This window comes from Urocitellus parryii, chromosome 5 (assembly GCF_045843805.1).
Source record: "Urocitellus parryii isolate mUroPar1 chromosome 5, mUroPar1.hap1, whole genome shotgun sequence".
Classification (NCBI taxonomy): domain Eukaryota; kingdom Metazoa; phylum Chordata; class Mammalia; order Rodentia; family Sciuridae; genus Urocitellus; species Urocitellus parryii.
Window position 1 is genome coordinate 79,771,317 of NC_135535.1, and position 17,527 is coordinate 79,788,843.

A 17,527-nucleotide genomic window follows, 5' to 3' on the forward strand; every position below is an offset into this window, starting at 1 on the left:
CTACCAAAATGAGTTAGTACCTCCAAACAAAACTTCTGTTTTGGTGTTTATAAAACAGATGTGAACTTGTTTATTTTACAACAGTTAAATGTACCCAAATGGCACTGAAAGGAGATGACAAACTGCACATTCACAGCTCACTTATTTCAGGGCAGTGGGATAAGATGCTAAGAGGCTAAAGAAAATACCAAGAGTTGACATGAGACATAAGGCGTTAGTGAGAAATGCTTATAAGAAAGGTCCAGTGGTGATCAGCTAAAGAGAGAGCACCTCCATTCTCAATGTGCTTTGCCAAACAGTGACCCTTCTCCTTCATGGTGTTTGTCCAATAACAGGCAGCAGAATGAATGACACACATCCTTTCCATAGTGCTCTCAGTTTCTCCCCAGTCACCTTTGAGAGAAGGATTTTGTTAGTTTGCAGAAACAGTGATATAATCAGCATTCTGGCTTAGTTTGCTCTCCATTCAAAGGAGGAACTCTCCTGAGGTATGTGCAAGAAAGTAGCTAACTACAAATAATACTATCATGCTGTGTTGGTCAGCGTTTCGTTACTGTGACAAAATTTCATTACTGTGACAAAATTCCTGACAAAAACAACTTAGAGCAGGAAAAGTTTATTTTGGCTCATGGTTCCAGAGGTTTCAGTCCATGATAGGTGGCTCCATTGCTTTGGAAATGAGGTAAGGCAGAACATCATGGTGGAAGGGGCATGGCAGAGCAAAACTGTTCAGTTCTTGAAAGCCAAGAAGCAGAGAAAAGTGAAGTACAAGACATAATTCAAGAACACACCCCCAGTGACCTATTTCCTCCAGCAGCACCATGCCTGCTCATGGTCAGTATTCCCTTCAAATTATTACTATGTTATTATGGGTTAGATATTAGGTGTCCCCCAAAAGCTCATGTGTGAAACAATGTAAAACAGTTCAAAGTGAAATGATTGGGTTATGAGAGTTTTAACCTAATCTGTGCATTAATCTGCTGGTAGTGACTAACTGGGTGGTAACTGTAGGTTTGTAGGTTGGAGGAGGTTGGTCCCTGGGGGTGTGCCTTTGGGATATATATTTTGTTCTTGTTGAACAGAGTTCTCTCTCTGCTGCCTGGTGTCCCTTTCCTGAGCTGCTTTCCTTCACCACACTCTTCTGCCATGATCTTCTGCCTCACCTTGGACCCAGAGCAATGGAGCTGGCCATCTATGGACTAAGACCTCTGAAACCATGAACCTGCAAATAAGCTTTTCCTCCTCTAAAATCTCTTGTCAGGTCTTTTGACCACAGAAGTGAAAAAGCTGACCAAAACAGAAATTGGTACCAAGACCACACGGTTCAGAAGTTTTTGGAGTGTTTGGAAATTTGTAAGAAGAATTTTGGAATGTTTAGTGATGCAAGCTATAAAACCTTTAGAGCATTGTAAGTGGATCTTAATGGGCAATTCTGGCAGGAGTTCAAAAGACCAGAATGCTGATAAGGATTGGGGACAATAAAGACTGGGCTCATGAGGTTTGAGAGGAAAAGGAAAACTCTATTGGAAATTGGACTAGAGGCCATTCATGTTATGTTATGGCTAAGAAGTTGTCTACATTTTGCCTGTGTCCTGAAACTTTCTTTGAGGTTGAATGGACTTCTTAATCTGGTGGGAGAAATTTCTAGGCAGCATAGTCTTCAGGTGATGGCATGGATATTGCTGGCGGCTTTTAGCCAAGATAATCAGGAGCAAAAAGCAAAGCAGGAAGATTTGAAAAATTTGCAGTTTGGCCAGAAAACTACAAGTAAAACTAGGGCTAAGGAAGTTGTGGTTGTTAAAGGGATTATAGCCACTAACAAAACGCCAATTACTTTAACCAGAAACAATAGGAGAGGTGGCTGGAGGGCATCTCAGGAATTGGCAAGACCACACCCTTCTAACACTCAAGGGTATAAAAGTCAACATTTCTTTGAGCAGAGACCATGGAGGCACCCAGCTTGCAAAGGGGAGCCTAGGAAGTTGTTTCACCATGCTCAGCCACTCAGGGAATCTGCTGCAGCCATGGCACCTAGAGGCTTGCCTACTGCTCCAGATGGTGGCAGATGTTGGCATCAACCACATGGTGCAGATTCTGCAAGATTTCAGGATGCTGAATTTAGAGGGGTCATAGAGGCTTCCACCAAGATTTCAAAGGAAGGCCTGGGAGGCCAGGCAAAGTAAAGCAGGGTAAGAGTCCCTCAGGCAGACCCCAAGAGGGCAATGTGTAAAGATATGAGAAGGAAGCCAGAGCTGTAGTGGAGACACCCAAGAGTAAGATGTGCCAGTGTCGTGGTATCTCTACTGTACACTTCTACAGGAATCAAGCAGAACAAGCCAAAAGAAACCATGTGGCTACAACCAGAAAAGCCATAGGGGTGGAGCTATACTACCCTTTGAAGAGAACATTACAATTCCATGTGCCCTGGATGCTGGAAGTGGAGCTATAGGATGTGTTTGCCCAGCTGGATTTCAGTCTTGCTTTGGTTCCATCCCTTATTTCTATGCCCCCATTTCTCTACATGGAAATATTTACCCTGTGCCTTTATATATTGGATATATGTAACTTGCTTTTGATTTTCACAGGGGCTCATGCTAAGAGTTTGCCTTGAGTCTCAGGGGAGACTTTGGACTTATATGGGAAATCCTGAAACTGACGAGACTATGGGGAATTCTTGAAAATAAACTAAATAAATTTTGCACTGTGAGCTGTGCATATGGTTTTAGGAACCAGGGGCAGAATGTTATGGTTTAGATATTAACTGTCCCTCCAACACTCATGTGTGAGGCAATGCATGAAAGTTCAGATGTGAAATGATTGGGTTATGAGAGTTTTAACCTAATCAGTGCATTAACCCACTGACAGGAATTAACTGGGTGTAACTGTTGGCAGGTAGGGTGTGGCTGGAGGAAGTGGGTTTTTGGGGGCAAGTCTTTGGGGTATGTATTTTTGTCTGTGTTTAGGGGAAATCAATCTCTCTCTCTCTCTGTATGTATTTTTGTCTGTGTTTAGGGGAAATCAATCTCTCTCTTTCCCTCTCTCTATGTCTTTCTCTCTCTCTTCCTCTCTCTCCCTCTCTTCTTCCTGGTGCCTTGTTCCCAGCTGCTTTTCTCTACCACCCTTTGGCCATGATGTTCTGTCTCATTTCAAGCCCCCCCAAATGAAGTTGACCTTCTATGGACTGAGACCTCTGAAGCTGTGAACCCCCGATACTTTTTCTCCTCCAAAATTGTAACTTGCTTTTGATTTTGTCTGGTCTTTTATTCACAGCAATGAAAAGGCTGACTAATACATCCATCAGAGGGATTAATCCACTAACTAGGTTACAGTTCTCATAATTTAATCATTTTACTTCTGTACTGTCATTCCTGTCTGACATTCCTGTACTGTCACATGAGCTTTTGGGGGGATAGCTCATATCCAAACTATAACACTTGTACTTGTTCCCAGGATATACAAGAGAAAGTTAGTGTCCTTGAAGATAATATGTATCTGGATATTCTGGCCCAGGTTTGCTCCCATTTTTTCCTTGGCAAAGATTTTGGGAAAATAAAGGGGGTATTCAGAGACATAGTGTTTAACTACCTCTCTTTTATTTAATGATGATATACCAACTTGCTCAGAACTTGTATCATCTTTTCCCATTCCTACTTCCTCTCACTCCCGATATCAAGTCCTGTGATTATATCAATACTGATAGTAGAGGCACATGCCTAGGAAGCTGATTACTTGAGTATTTAAGGAATGGAAAAAATGAGAAAAATCTGAGAAGCACTAAACTGATACCATTTTAGCAAGTTCTGGACTTAATTCATCCCCAAGCACCATATTTATGATTCATCTCCCTCTCTTCTCTGTTAGCTCCCAACAATGGGTTAGCAAGAAGAAAGCCCAAAGATACTTCTAGCTCTCCCCAAATAGGTACAGGTACTATCCCAGCCTCTAAAATTGTAACATTTTGCATGTATTTGCATCTGGATTTTCTTCTTTAAGGTAAAAGTCTAGCTTTGATCTTAGTTTCAATATTATCTATTTTTCTAAATTGCTAAAGCTCTATTAAGTACCTTTTTTTTCTCTCAGCCCTAACTCTCCTATGTGACTTTCTCAGCTTAACACCACAAGGACCAAACTCTTGGTCCTTCTAAAATTTGTTTTACAGGATTAAAATAAACAAAAGCAGGAATGGAGAGAGAATTACTGTGCAAAGAGGCACTTGGGAAGGATCCAGTTTCATGGAAAAATGCCCTTGAGAGGTTATTTTCTCAATTTCTTCTTTTGCTTGTTTCTTTAATATGGTGAATAAAAAGAAAGGAGGGTCTCCTTTTTATGGCTTGAATTTGGAATGTTCCCCCAAAACCTCATGTGTTAGAAAATACAGTAATGTTCAGCTGTTAAAACTTTCAATTATGTGAACTCTGACCTCATTGGTGGAGTCATTCATTAATGAATTAATAAATTTTTAAAAATATTTATATATTTTTTAGATGTAGCTGGACACAACACAATGCCTTTGTTTTTATGTGGTGCTGAGGATTGAACCTGGGTCCCGCCCATGGGAGGGGAGCGCTCTACCGCTGAGCCACAATCCCAGCCCATGAATTAATAATTTTTACTGAGGGGTAAATGTAGGAGGTGGGGCATGGTGAAGGAAGTAGGTCGGGTGGGCTTTGGAGACTGTGTCTGCCAACTGGCCCATTTTTGCCTCTCTCCCTCTTCCTCCTGGTTGCTACAAGCTGACCAGCTTTCTTCCTTCCTCTTTCTTCCTCTGCCCTCTTGCCATGATGTTCCTGCCCTAAATCCAACCATCCGTAGACTGAATTCTCTGAAACTGAGCCAAAAGACATCTTTCCTCCTGTAAGATGTTCTTCTTGAGTATTTTGATCACAGCCATGGGGGAAAAAAAGTAATACAACAACAGACTTCATTCCTAAGGATTTCTTTTAAAATATTCAATTTAGTTAAGTTTCTTATTCTGCCTACTTGAAAGCTTATTGGGATTGCTATTTGAATAAGTTTCCTGTATGAGATTCTCTCTTGTTTGGTAATGTTTGCTTCATGATAAATTCCATTCCTCAATAAATCTAAAATAACCAAATAATTTCCTCTTAATTAAAAGTCACCTTCCCATAGCAATGAACACTAGTATGATGGAAAAATTAGTGGCCAAAGAAATTATCTCTTTTTCAAGACTCCCATTTGTCTTTGCTAATTTAATTCCAGGGGCTGAGTTGACTAAGTCAGTCTCTGTTTTATGCACCACCCATCCCTGTACCTCTTACTAAAGTCCAAATTTCTTGGCCTGGCATTCATAGCCTCCATAATCTGACAATGGTCTGTGTATCTATGCAATATCCTGTCTCAGACATGCCTCAATCCCCACCCCACCCTCCCACACACATAGTTCCTCCCCATCTGTGCCCAGCAACCTCAGACCACATGTCCTTTTCTCAAGAGAATGCCTTTCCCTTCCATGCCCATCTCAGAGATCTGTTTGTTCTTTAAGAAAAACCAATAGGAAATCCCACTTTCTCCAACAAGCTGCCCACAATCACCCAATGGGACTTAATCTCTTCCTTTCCTGAACTCCATACAACTTAGTTACCATCTGTGACTTTTACTCTATATCCAACATTCTGTCAATGCATACATCTATTTATGCACATAACTGTGCAAATCCATATGATGATATAATTGTCTATATATAATCCTCACAGTGATCCTTGTAGGTAGATATCATTACTTCCATTTATAGAGGAGAAGCTGGATCTTTAGTCCCTTTACCAGGGTTGCACAAAATGTAAAGAGCAAGGCTTGGCTTGGCCAAGTTGGCCTCACAGGGGAGCTTTTGATTTTAACTCCTCCTTAGTGTCTACATAAGAGCCCTTGCCACAAACAGCCTCAGAATAGTCAGAAATCCATTTATCTTTCTCTCTCATGTTTGTGACCTCCTGAAGAGCAAAATCATTCCTTATTCATTTTACCACAAAGTGACTAGTATATGCTTTACATATAGCCAGATTGTCAATAAGTGTTTTTTTTTAGTTGTTGATTGACCTTTATTTATTTACTTATATGTGGTGCCAAGAATCAAACCCAGTGCCTCACACATGCCAGGCAAGCGCTCTACCAACTGAGCCACAACCCCAGCCCTCCATATTGTTTTCTATAGTGACCATATACATTTAAATTTCCTTCAGCAATGTACAGGATTCTCTTTTCCCCCACATCTTTGCCAATATTCAGTTTCCTTTGTTGCTAGCTATTATCAGGTATGAGGTGATATCTCACCATGGTTTTAATTTGCATTTCCCTGGTAATAAGTACCATTGAACATTTTTTTTATATATCTTTTGTCCATTTGTATTTCTTCATTGGAGAAATGCCTATTTAGGCATTTTGCCCATTTTTAATTGGGTTATTTGCTGTTGAATTGTAAGAGTTCCTTACACATTTCGGATATTAACTCCTTATCATATAAATGGTCTGCAAATATTTCCTCCCATTCTGTAGAGTGCCTTTTCATTTTATTGTTTCCTTTCCTGTGCAGAAACTTTTTAAAAATTTTTTAATTTTATATATGACAGCAGAATGCATTAGAAGTTTTATTACACATGTAGAGAACAATTTTTCATATCTCTGGTTGTATACAAAGTATATTCACACCAATTCATGTCTTCAAACATGTACTTTGGATAATAATGATCATCATGTTCCACCATCATTTCTAACCCCATGCCCCCTCCCTTCCCCTCCAACCCTCTGCCCTATCTAGAGTTCATCTATTTGCAGAAGCTTTTTTGTTTGATATAATCCTATTTTTGCTTTTGTTGCCTAGCTTTTGATGTCTTATCTACAAACTCATTGCCTAGTCCAGGGTCTAGATGCTCATTCCCTATGTTTTCTTTTAAGTGGTTTATGGTTTCAGGTTTTGTTGTTGTTTTGTTTTTTGGTATCTGGTGCATGAGTAAGGATCCAATTTCATTCTTCTGCAGTCCTTTCAACATCATTTAACTGATAAAATTTTATTTTTCATCTTTAAATTATACTAGTACCTTAAATAATAGGCATAAAATACATATATCAAATTTAATGACCAGTTTTAGGATTCATCTCATTGCTCAAGTTAGTCAGGATCTTGGGGGCTAACGATATAAAATTATAGGAACTTCTGGTTTAAAGGTGCTTAGATGTTGTCTTTTTTTTTTTAGTTGATTGTTCAAAACATTACAGAGCTCATGATATATCATCTTTCATACATTTGACTCAATTGGGTTTTGAACTCCCATTTTTACCCCAAATACAGATTGCAGAATCACATCTGTTACATACTCAAATTTTTACATAATGGCATATTAGTGACTGTTGTATTCTGCTACCTTTCCTATCCCCTACTATCCCCCCTCTCCTCCCCTCCCCTCCCATATTCCCTCTCTACCTCCTCTGCTGTTGTTCAATTTTCTCCCTTTTTTCCCTCCCCCTTGCCCCTCATAACCTCTTATAATTTTGTGTATCATTGAAGGTCTCCTACCATTTCCATATGCTTTCCCTTCTCTCTCCCTTTCTCTCCCCCTATTCGTCTTTGTTTACTGTTAGTCTTTTCCTCATGCTCTTCCTTCCTGTTCTGTTCTTAGTTGCTCTCTTTATATCAAAGAAGACATTTGGCATTTGTTTTTTAGGGCTTGGCTAGCTTCACTTAGCATAATCTGCCCTAATGCTAACAATTCCTTGCAAATTCTATGATTTTGTCATTTCTTAGTGCTGCATAATACTCCATTGTGTATAGATGCCACATTTTTTTTATCCATTCATCTATTGAAGGGCATCTAGGTTGGTTCCACAGTCTAGCTATTGTGAATTGTGCCGCTATAATCATTGATGTGGCCGTATCCCTATAGTGCGCTCTTTTAAGGACCTCAGGGAATAGTCCGAGAAGGGTGATAGCTGGGTCAAATGGTGGATCCATTCCCAGCTTTCCCAGGAATCTCCATACTGCTTTCCAAATTGGCCTCACCATTTTGCAGTCCCACCAGCAGTGTACAAGTGTACCCTTTTCCCCACATCCTCGCCAATACTTATTGTTGTTTGACTTCATAATGGCTGCCAATCTTACTGGAGTGAGATGGTATCTTAGGGTGGTTTTGATTTGCATTTCTCTGATTGCTAGAGATGGTGAGAATTTTATCATGTACTTGTTGATTGATTGTATGTCCTCCTCTGAGAAGTGTCTGTTCAGATCCTTGGCCCATTTGTTGATTGGGTTATTTGTTATCTTATTGTTTAATTTTTTGAGTTCTTTGTATACTCTGGATATTAGGGCTCTATCTGAGGTGTGAGGGGTAAAAATTTGTTCCCGGATGTAGGCTCTCTATTCACCTCTTTTATTGTTTCTCTTGCTGAGAAAAAACTTTTTAGTTTAAGTAAGTCCCATTTGTTTATTCTTGTTATTAACTCTTGGGCTATGGGCATCCTATTAAGGAATTTGGAGCCCGACCCCACAATATGTAGATCGTAGCCAACTTTTTCTTCTATCAGATGCCGTGTCTCTGATTTGATATCTAGCTCCTTGATCCATTTTGAGTTAACTTTTGTGGATTTCGAGAGAAAGGGATTCAGTTTCATTTTGTTGCATATGGATTTCCAGTTTTCCCAGCACCATTTGTTGAAGATGCTATCCTTCCTCCATTGCATGTTTTTAGCCCCTTTATCAAATATAAGATAGTTGTAACTTTGTGGATTAGTCTCTGTGTCCTCTATTCTGTACCATTGGTCCACCTGCCTGTTTTGGTACCAGTACCATGCTGTTTTTGTTACTATTGCTTTGTAGTACAGTTTGAACTCTGGTATCACTATACCACCAGATTCACACTTCCTGCTTAGAATTGCTTTTGCTATTCTGGGTCTTTTATTTTTCCATATGAATTTCATGATTGCTTTATCTATTTCTACAAGAAATGCCCTTGGGATTTTGATTGGCATCGCATTAAACCTGTAGAGAACTTTGGGCAATATTGCCATTTTGATGATGTTAGTTCTGCCTATCCATGAACAGGGTACATTTTTCCATCTTCTGAGATCTTCTTCTATCTCTCTCTTTAGGGTACTGTAGTTTTCATTGTATAAATCTTTCACCTCTTTTGTTAGGTTGATTCCCAAGTATCTTATTTTCTTTGAGGATATTTTGAATGGAGTGGTTTTCCTTATTTCTATTTCAGAGGTTTTGTTGATGATATACAGGAATGCCTTTGATTTATGCGTGTTGATTTTATAACCTGCCACTTTGCTGAATTCATTTATTAACTCTAGCAGCTTCTTTGTAGACCCTTTTGGGTCTGTTAAGTATATTATCATGTCATACGCAAATAGTGATAATTTAATTTCTTCTTTTCCTATTTTTATGCCTTTAATTTCTTTTGTCTGTCTAATTGCTCTGGCTAGTACTTCGAGAACTAAATTGAATAGAAGTGGTGATAGAGGGCATCCCTGTCTTGTTCCAGATTTTAGAGGGAATGCCTTAAATTTTTCTCCATTCAGAATGATGCTAGCCTGAGGCTTAGCATAGATTGCTTTTACAATGTTGAGGTATGTTCCTGCCTGTTTGCAGGACCAGTTTGGAGAGACATATCTGGCTGGGAACTTGGAAGGTCTAGGACAGGAGAAATTGTCTGGAGACTGAACCAGAGATCAGGAAATGGGAGGAGGGGGCCTAGAAGTGATGTTGAGGACTAAAAATTGGCTACCCCAACACATGAGTGGAACCCAGGGAAAATAGCTGGTGTACAGTCTTCCAGTGTGGACCAGCAAGTACTGGGCACTGGAGGTACACTGATTTAAAATCTCCAGACCAGTTGGCATTAAGGAAAAGCCTGAAGCCCACCTAAGCCTAAACCCTGCCTCCAGGAACTCCACCTATGGGATTACCTCACTCATTCCAACAATCTCGAGAACCCTCACCTAAAACTGCTTAGAAGAGAAATTGAGAATCTGTTTCTCTTGATTCTCTCATTTCTTCTGCTAACAGCCAATTTCTACTGTTCTCTTTCACTGTTCTTTTTTTTTACTTCTAACTTTTCTCCTCCTCCCTCATAATCATCACATCCTATATCACTTTGGTTCTTTCCCTGTCCACCACTTGAAATTTTAAACCCTTTTGCAAACCTTCTGTTTATAAGTAGGCAGTAGCTGAGCAAATAATTTCTGTTTATTGTGGTAATTTACATTGTATACATTATAGTAGAAACTATTTGGTTTAATGCTTTATAATGTTTGCATTGGTTGTTGTTATTATTTGTCTCCCCATAAACAGTGAGGTAATGATAACCTTCAGCAATACTGTAAGTCCACAGGGTAGAAACTGTACTGCCTTAGATCCATACTGATAGATAGATAGATAGACATACAAATAACATGAAAAAGCAAGGGAATAAATCATGCCCAAACAAACCAAGATGTTCCAATAACAGAATCCATTGACAACATAGTGGAAGAAATGTCAAAGAAGGAGTTAGAATATACAGAGTTAAACTGATCTGCACAGTAAAGGGCAGTATAAGGAGTGAAATCAGAGAGAAAATATAGGAAGTGAAAGAGCACTTTAAAAAAGAAGCAGAGATTCTGAAAAACAAACATAGCAGGAATCTTTTTTCTTTATTGTTGGTTGTTCAAAACATTACATAGTTCTTGATATATCATATTTCACACTTGATTCAAGTGGGTTATGAACTCCCATTTTTACCGCGTATACAGATTGCAGAATCACATCAGTTACACATCCACTGTTTTACATATTGCCATACTCGTGTCTGTTGTATTCTGCTGCCCTTCCTATCCTCTACTATCCCCCCTCCCCTCCCCTCCCCTCTTCTCTCTCCACCCCCTCTACTGTAATTCATTTCTCCCCCTTATATTATTTTTCTCTTTCCCCTCACTTCCTCTTGTATGTAATTTTGTATAACCCTGAGGGTTTCCTTCCATTTCCATGCAATTTCCGTTCTCTCTCCCTTTCCCTCCCACCTCTCATCCCCGTTTAATGTTAGTCCTCTTCTCATGCTCTTCTTCCCTACTCTGTTCTTAGTTACTCCCCTCATATCAAAGAAGACATTTGGCATTTGTTTTTTAGGGATTGGCTAGCTTCACTTAGCATATTCTGCTCTAATGCCATCCATTTCCCTCCAAATTCTATGATTTTGTCATTTTTTAATGCAGAGTAATACTCCATTGTGTATAAATGCCACATATTTTTATCCATTCATCTATTGAAGGGCATCTAGGTTGCTTCCACCGTCTTGCTATTGTGAATTGTGCTGCTATGAACATCGATGTAGCAGTGTCCCTGTAGCATGCTCTTTTTAGATCTTTAGGGAATAGACCTAGAAGGGGAATAGCTGGGTCAAATGTGGTTCCATTCCCAGCTTTCCAAGAAATCTCCATACTGCTTTCCAAATTGGCTGCGCCAATTTGCAGTCCCACGAACAATGAACAAGTGTACCCTTTTCCCCACATCCTCGCCAGCACTTGTTGTTGTTTGACTTCCTAATGGCTGCCAATCTTACTGGAGTGAGATGGTATCTTAGGGTGGTTTTGATTTGCATTCCTCTGACTGCTAGAGATGGTGAGCATTTTTTCATGTACTTATTGATTGATTGTATGTCCTCCTCTGAGAAGTGTCTGTTCAAGTCCTTGGCTCATTTATTGATTGGGTTATTTGTTATCTTATTGTCTAATTTCTTGAGTTCTTTGTATACTCTGGATATTAGGGCTCTATCTGAAGTGTGAGGAGTAAAGATTTGTTCCCAGGATGTAGGCTCCCTATTTACCTCTCTTATTGTTTCTTTTGCTGAGAAAAAAAAAACTTTTTAGTTTGAGTAAGTCCCATTTGTTTATTCTAGATATTAACTCTTGTGCTATGGGTGTCCTATTGAGGAATTTGGAGCCCGACCCCACAGTATGTAGGTCGTAGCCAACTTTTTCTTCTATCAGATGCCGTGTCTCTGATTTGATATCTAGCTCCTTGATCCATTTTGAGTTAACTTTTGTGGATTTCGAGAGAAAGGGATTCAGTTTCATTTTGTTGCATATGGATTTCCAGTTTTCCCAGCACCATTTGTTGAAGATGCTATCCTTCCTCCATTGCATGCTTTTAGCCCCTTTATCAAATATAAGAAAGTTGTAGTTTTGTGGGTTGGTTTCTGTGTCCTCTATTCTGTACCATTGGTCCACCCGCCTGTTTTGGTACCAGTACCATGCTGTTTTTGTTATTATTGCTCTGTAGTATAGTTTGAAGTCTGGTATTGCCATACCACCTGATTCACACTTCCTGCTTAGCATTGCTTTTGCTATTCTGGGTCTTTTATTTTTCCATATGAATTTCATGATTACTTTCTCTATTTCTACAAGAAACGCTGTTGGGATTTTGATTGGCATCGCATTAAATCTATAGAGAACTTTTGGTAATATCGCCATTTTGATGATGTTAGTTCTGCCTATCCATGAACAGGGTATATTCTTCTAAGATCTTCTTCAATTTTTCTCTTTAGGGTTCTGTAGTTTTTATTGTATAAGTCTTTCACCTCTTTTGTTAGGTTGATTCCCAAGTATTTTTTTTTTTTGATGATATTGTGAATGGAATGGTTGTCCTCATTTCCATTTCAGAGGATTTGTCCCTGATATACAGGAATGCGTTTGAGTTATGCATGTTGATTTTATATCCTGCCACTTTGCTGAATTCATTTATTAGCTCTAATAGTTTATTTGTAGACCCTTTTGGGTCTGCTAGGTATAGAACCATGTCATCTGCAAATAGTGATAATTTAAGTTCTTCTTTTCCTATTTTTATGCCTTTAATTACTTTCATCTGTCTAATTGCTGTGGCCAGTGTTTTGAGAACTATGTAGAACAGAAGTTGTGAGAGAGGGCATCCCTGTCTTGTTCCAGATTTTAGAGGGAATGCCTTCAATTTTTCTCCATTCAGTATGATGCTAGCCTGAGGCTTAGCATAGTTTGCTTTTACAATGTTGAGGTATGTTCCTGTTATCCCTAGTTTTTCTAGAGTTTTGAACATAAAGGGATGTTGTTCTTTGTCGAATGCTTTTTCCACATCTATCGAGATGATCATATGGTTCTTATTTTTAAGTCTATTGATGTGGTGAATAACATTTATTGATTTCCGTATATTGAACCAGCCTTGCTTCCCAGGGATGAATCCTACTTGATCATGGTGCACAATTTTTTTGATATGTTTTTGTATCCGATTTGCCAGAATTTTATTGAGGATTTTTGCATCTAGGTTCATTAGAGATATTGGTCTGTAGTTTTCTTTCTTTGAAGTGTCTTTGTCTGGTTTAGGAATCAGGGTGATGTTGGCCTCATAGAATGAATTTGGAAGTTCTCCCTCTTTTTCTATTTCCTGAAATAGCTTGAAAAGTATTGGTGTTAGTTCCTCTTTAAAGGTTTTGTAAAACTCTGCTGTATACCCATCCGGTCCTGGGCTTTTCTTAGTTGGTAGTCTTTTGATGGTTTCTTCTATTACCTCCATTGATATTGGTCTGTTTATGTTGTCTATAGTCTCCTGACTCAATCTGGGCAGATCATATGACTTAAGAAATTTATCAATGCCTTCACTATCTTCTATTTTATTGGAGTATAAGGTTTCAAAATAATTTCTGATTATCTTCAGTATTTCTGAAGTGTCTGTTGTGATATTGCCTTTTTCATCCTGTATGCTAGTAATTTGAGTTCTCTCTCTTCTTCTCTTTGTTAGCATGGCTAAGGGTCTGTCAATCTTATTTATTTTTTCAAAGAACCAGCTTTTAGTTTTATCAATTTTCTCAATTGTTTCTTTTGTTTCGATTTCATTAATTTCAGCTCTGATTTTAATTATTTTTTTGCCTTCTACTTCTTTTGCTGTTGTTTTGCTCTTCTTTTTCTAGTATTTTGAGATGAAGTATGAGATCATTTATTTGTTGTTTTTTTTCTTTTTTTAAGGAATGAACTCCAAGCAATGAATTTTCCTCTTAGAACTGCTTTCAATGTGTCCCATAGATTCCGATATGTTGTGTCTGTGTTTTCATTTATCTCTAAGAATTTTTTAATTTCCTCCTTGATGTCTTCTATAACCCATTGATCATTCAGTAACCTATTGTTCATTCTCCAAGTGATGCATGATTTTTCCTTCCTTCCTTTATAGTTGATTTTCAGTTTCATTCCATTATGATCAGATAAGATGCATGGTATTATCTCTACTCCTTTATATTGTCTAAGAGTTGCCCTGTGACATAATATATGATCTTTTTTTTTAGAAGGATCCATGTGCTGCTGAGAAAAAAGTGTAACTGCTTGATGTTGGGTGGTATATTCAATATATGTCAATGAAATCTAGGTTGTTAATTGTGTTATTGAGTTCTATAGTTTCCTTATTCAACTTTTGTTTGGAAGATCTGTCCAGTGGTGAGAGAGGTGTGTTGAAGTCTCCCATGATTATTGTATGGTGGTCTATTAGACTCTTGAACTTGAGAAGAGTTTGTTTGATGAACATAGCTGCACCATTGTTTGGGGCATATATATTTATGATTGTTATGTCTTGGTGGTGTATGGTTCCCTTGAGCAGTATGTAGTGTCCCTCTTTATCCCTTTTGATTAACTTTGGCTTGAAATCTATTTTATTTGATATGAGTATGGACACTCCTGCTTGTTTCCGCGGTCCATATGAGTGATATGATTTTTCCCAACCTTTCACCTTCAGTCTATGTATGCCTTTTCCTATCAAATGCGTCTCCTGTAGGCAGCATATTGTTGGGTCATGTTTTGTGATCCATTTTACTACCCTGTGTCTCTTAATTGGTGAGTTTAAGCCATTAACATTTAGGGTTATTATTGAGATATGGGTTGTTCTTCCAGCCATATTTGTTTATTTATGTTATTAAACATGGTTTGTTTTCCTCTTTGATTATTTTCCCCCCTTTACTGTCCTACCTCCCACTGTTGGTTTTCATTGTTATTTTCCATTTCCTCTTCCTGTAATGTTTTGCCTAGGATTTTTTTGAGAGATGGTTTTCTAGCTGCAAATTCTTTTAACTTTTGTTTTTTGTGGAAGGTTTTAATTTCATCTTCCATCCTGAAGCTTAATTTTGCTGGATACACAATTCTTGGTTGGAACCCATTTTCTTTCCGTGTTTGAAATATGTTATTCCAGGATCTTCTAGCTTTCAGAGTCTGTGTTGAGAGATCAGCTGTTATCCTGATTGGTTTACCTCTAAATGTAATCTGCCTCCTTTCTCTTGTAGCTTTTAAAATTCTCTCCTCATTCTATATGTTGGGCATCTTCATTCTAATGTGTCTAGGTGTGGATCTCTTATGATTTTGCACATTCTGCATCCTGTAGGCTTCTAGGATTTGGGATTCTGTCTCATTCTTCAAGTCTGGGAAGTTTTCTCATATTATTTCATTGAATAGATTGCTCATATCTTTGGTTTGGACCTCTATACCTTCCTGTATCACAATGACTCTTAAGTTTGGTCTCTTTATGTTATCCCATATTTCTTGGATATTCTGCTCATGGTTTCTTAACAGTCTTGCTGAGCTGTCTATGTTCTTTTCAAGTTGAAATACTTTGTCTTCATTGTCTGATGTTCTATCTTCTAAGTGTTCTACTCTGTTGGTAGTATTCTCAATCGAGTTTTTAAGTTGGTTTATTGCTTCCTGCATTTCTAGGATTTCTGTTTGTTTGTTTTTTATAACCTCTATCTCCCTGTATAGTTGATGTTTTGCTTCCTGGATTTGTTTATGTAATTCATTGTTGAAGTGATCTTTCATTGTCTGATTTTGCTGTCTAATATCTTTCTTGAGACTCCAGATCATTTGAAGCATGTATATCCTGAATACTTTATCTGACATTCCATCTGCTGCAGATATTAACTCTTCTAACTTTGAGTTGACCTGCATTGCTTATGGTCCTTTCTTTCCTTGTCTCTTCATGCTGTTCACGTTTTTTTCTGCTTGGTGAAACTGTTCTGTTATTGAATTTTCCCCTATATATTTCTATTGCTCTTGTATAGTTGCAAAGTCTCCCATGCAGGCACGGGTGGTGGCTCTGCTCCTCCTCCAATTGGGGCAATGTGTCTACCACACTGGCAGGCCGCAGGCGCGGGCAGCGGCTCTGCCTCTCTGAAGGCCGCTGGGCCTGTTCTGTCTGTCGGTTGCAAGTCTGGCCTGTTCTGTTGGTGGTTGCAGTTCGACCTACCTTGCAGGCGTGGGAGGGGGCAGCTCTGCCCTTTCGCAGGCCGCTGGGCTTGTTCTGCTGGTGTGTCGCAGGTCCGCCTACTTTGCAGGCGCATGGGGCGGCTCTGCCCCTCCAAGGGTTGCTGGGCCTGACCTGCCGGTGCATTAGCAGGAATCTTTGAAATGAATGAATCAGTAAACTAAATTAAAAATTCAAAGGGAAGCATCACAAAGAGACTAGACCACTTGGAAAGCAGAATCTCAGTCAAGGAAGACAAAAATATATGATTTTGAATACAGAGAGGAAATGTTAAGAATCCATGAACAGAACTTCCAAGAATTATGGGATACCATGAAAAGACCAAATTTAAGATTTATCACAATAGGTGAAGGAGTGGAGATACAAACCAAAGGAATGCACAATTTCTCAATAAAATAATATCAGAAAATTTACCAAACCTGAAGAATGAAACAGAAAATAAAATAAAGAGTCTTACAGGACCCAAATTTATAAAATTACAACAGACTCACACTAAAACACATTATAATGAAAATGCCTAACACAGAGAATAAGGATAGATTTTTAAAGGATTCAAGAGAAAAATATCAGATTACGTTTAGCAGAAACTAATTCAGATCTCAACCCAGACCCTCAAAGCTAGTAGGTCCTGGAATAATATATACCAAGATTTGAAAGAAAATGGATGACAACCAAGAATTTTATATCCAGCAAAATTAAGTTTCATATTTGAAGATTAAATAAAAACCTTTCAGGATAAACAAAAGTTAAAAGAATGCACAACTAGAAAGCCTGCATTACAGAACATTCTCAACAAAATATTTCAGAAAGATGAAATGAAAAAAGAGGTTGGGGGAACCAGTGAAGGAAAGAATTACTCTAAAGCTATAGTCAATTGATGGAGGAAAAATTCAAGTTAAAAACTATAAATAAACTAAAATAACTGGGAATACAAATCATATCTCAATAATTTGAAGTTTAATGGCCTAAACTCATCAATTAAAAGACAGACTGGCAGATTAGATTAACAATTGAGACCCAACAGTATACTGTTCCCACAAGACTCACTTCATAGGCAAAGACATCCACAGACTGAAGGCAAAAGATGGGAAAAATATAAACCACTCCCATAGATCATGTAAACAAGCAGGGGTTTCTATCCTTATATCAGATTAAGTGGACTTCAAGACAAAGCTAACCAGAAGGGACAGGGACAGACATTGCATATTGCTTTAAAGAATTATACATCAATAAGACATAACAATTATAAATATTTCTGCCCCAAACAATGGAGCA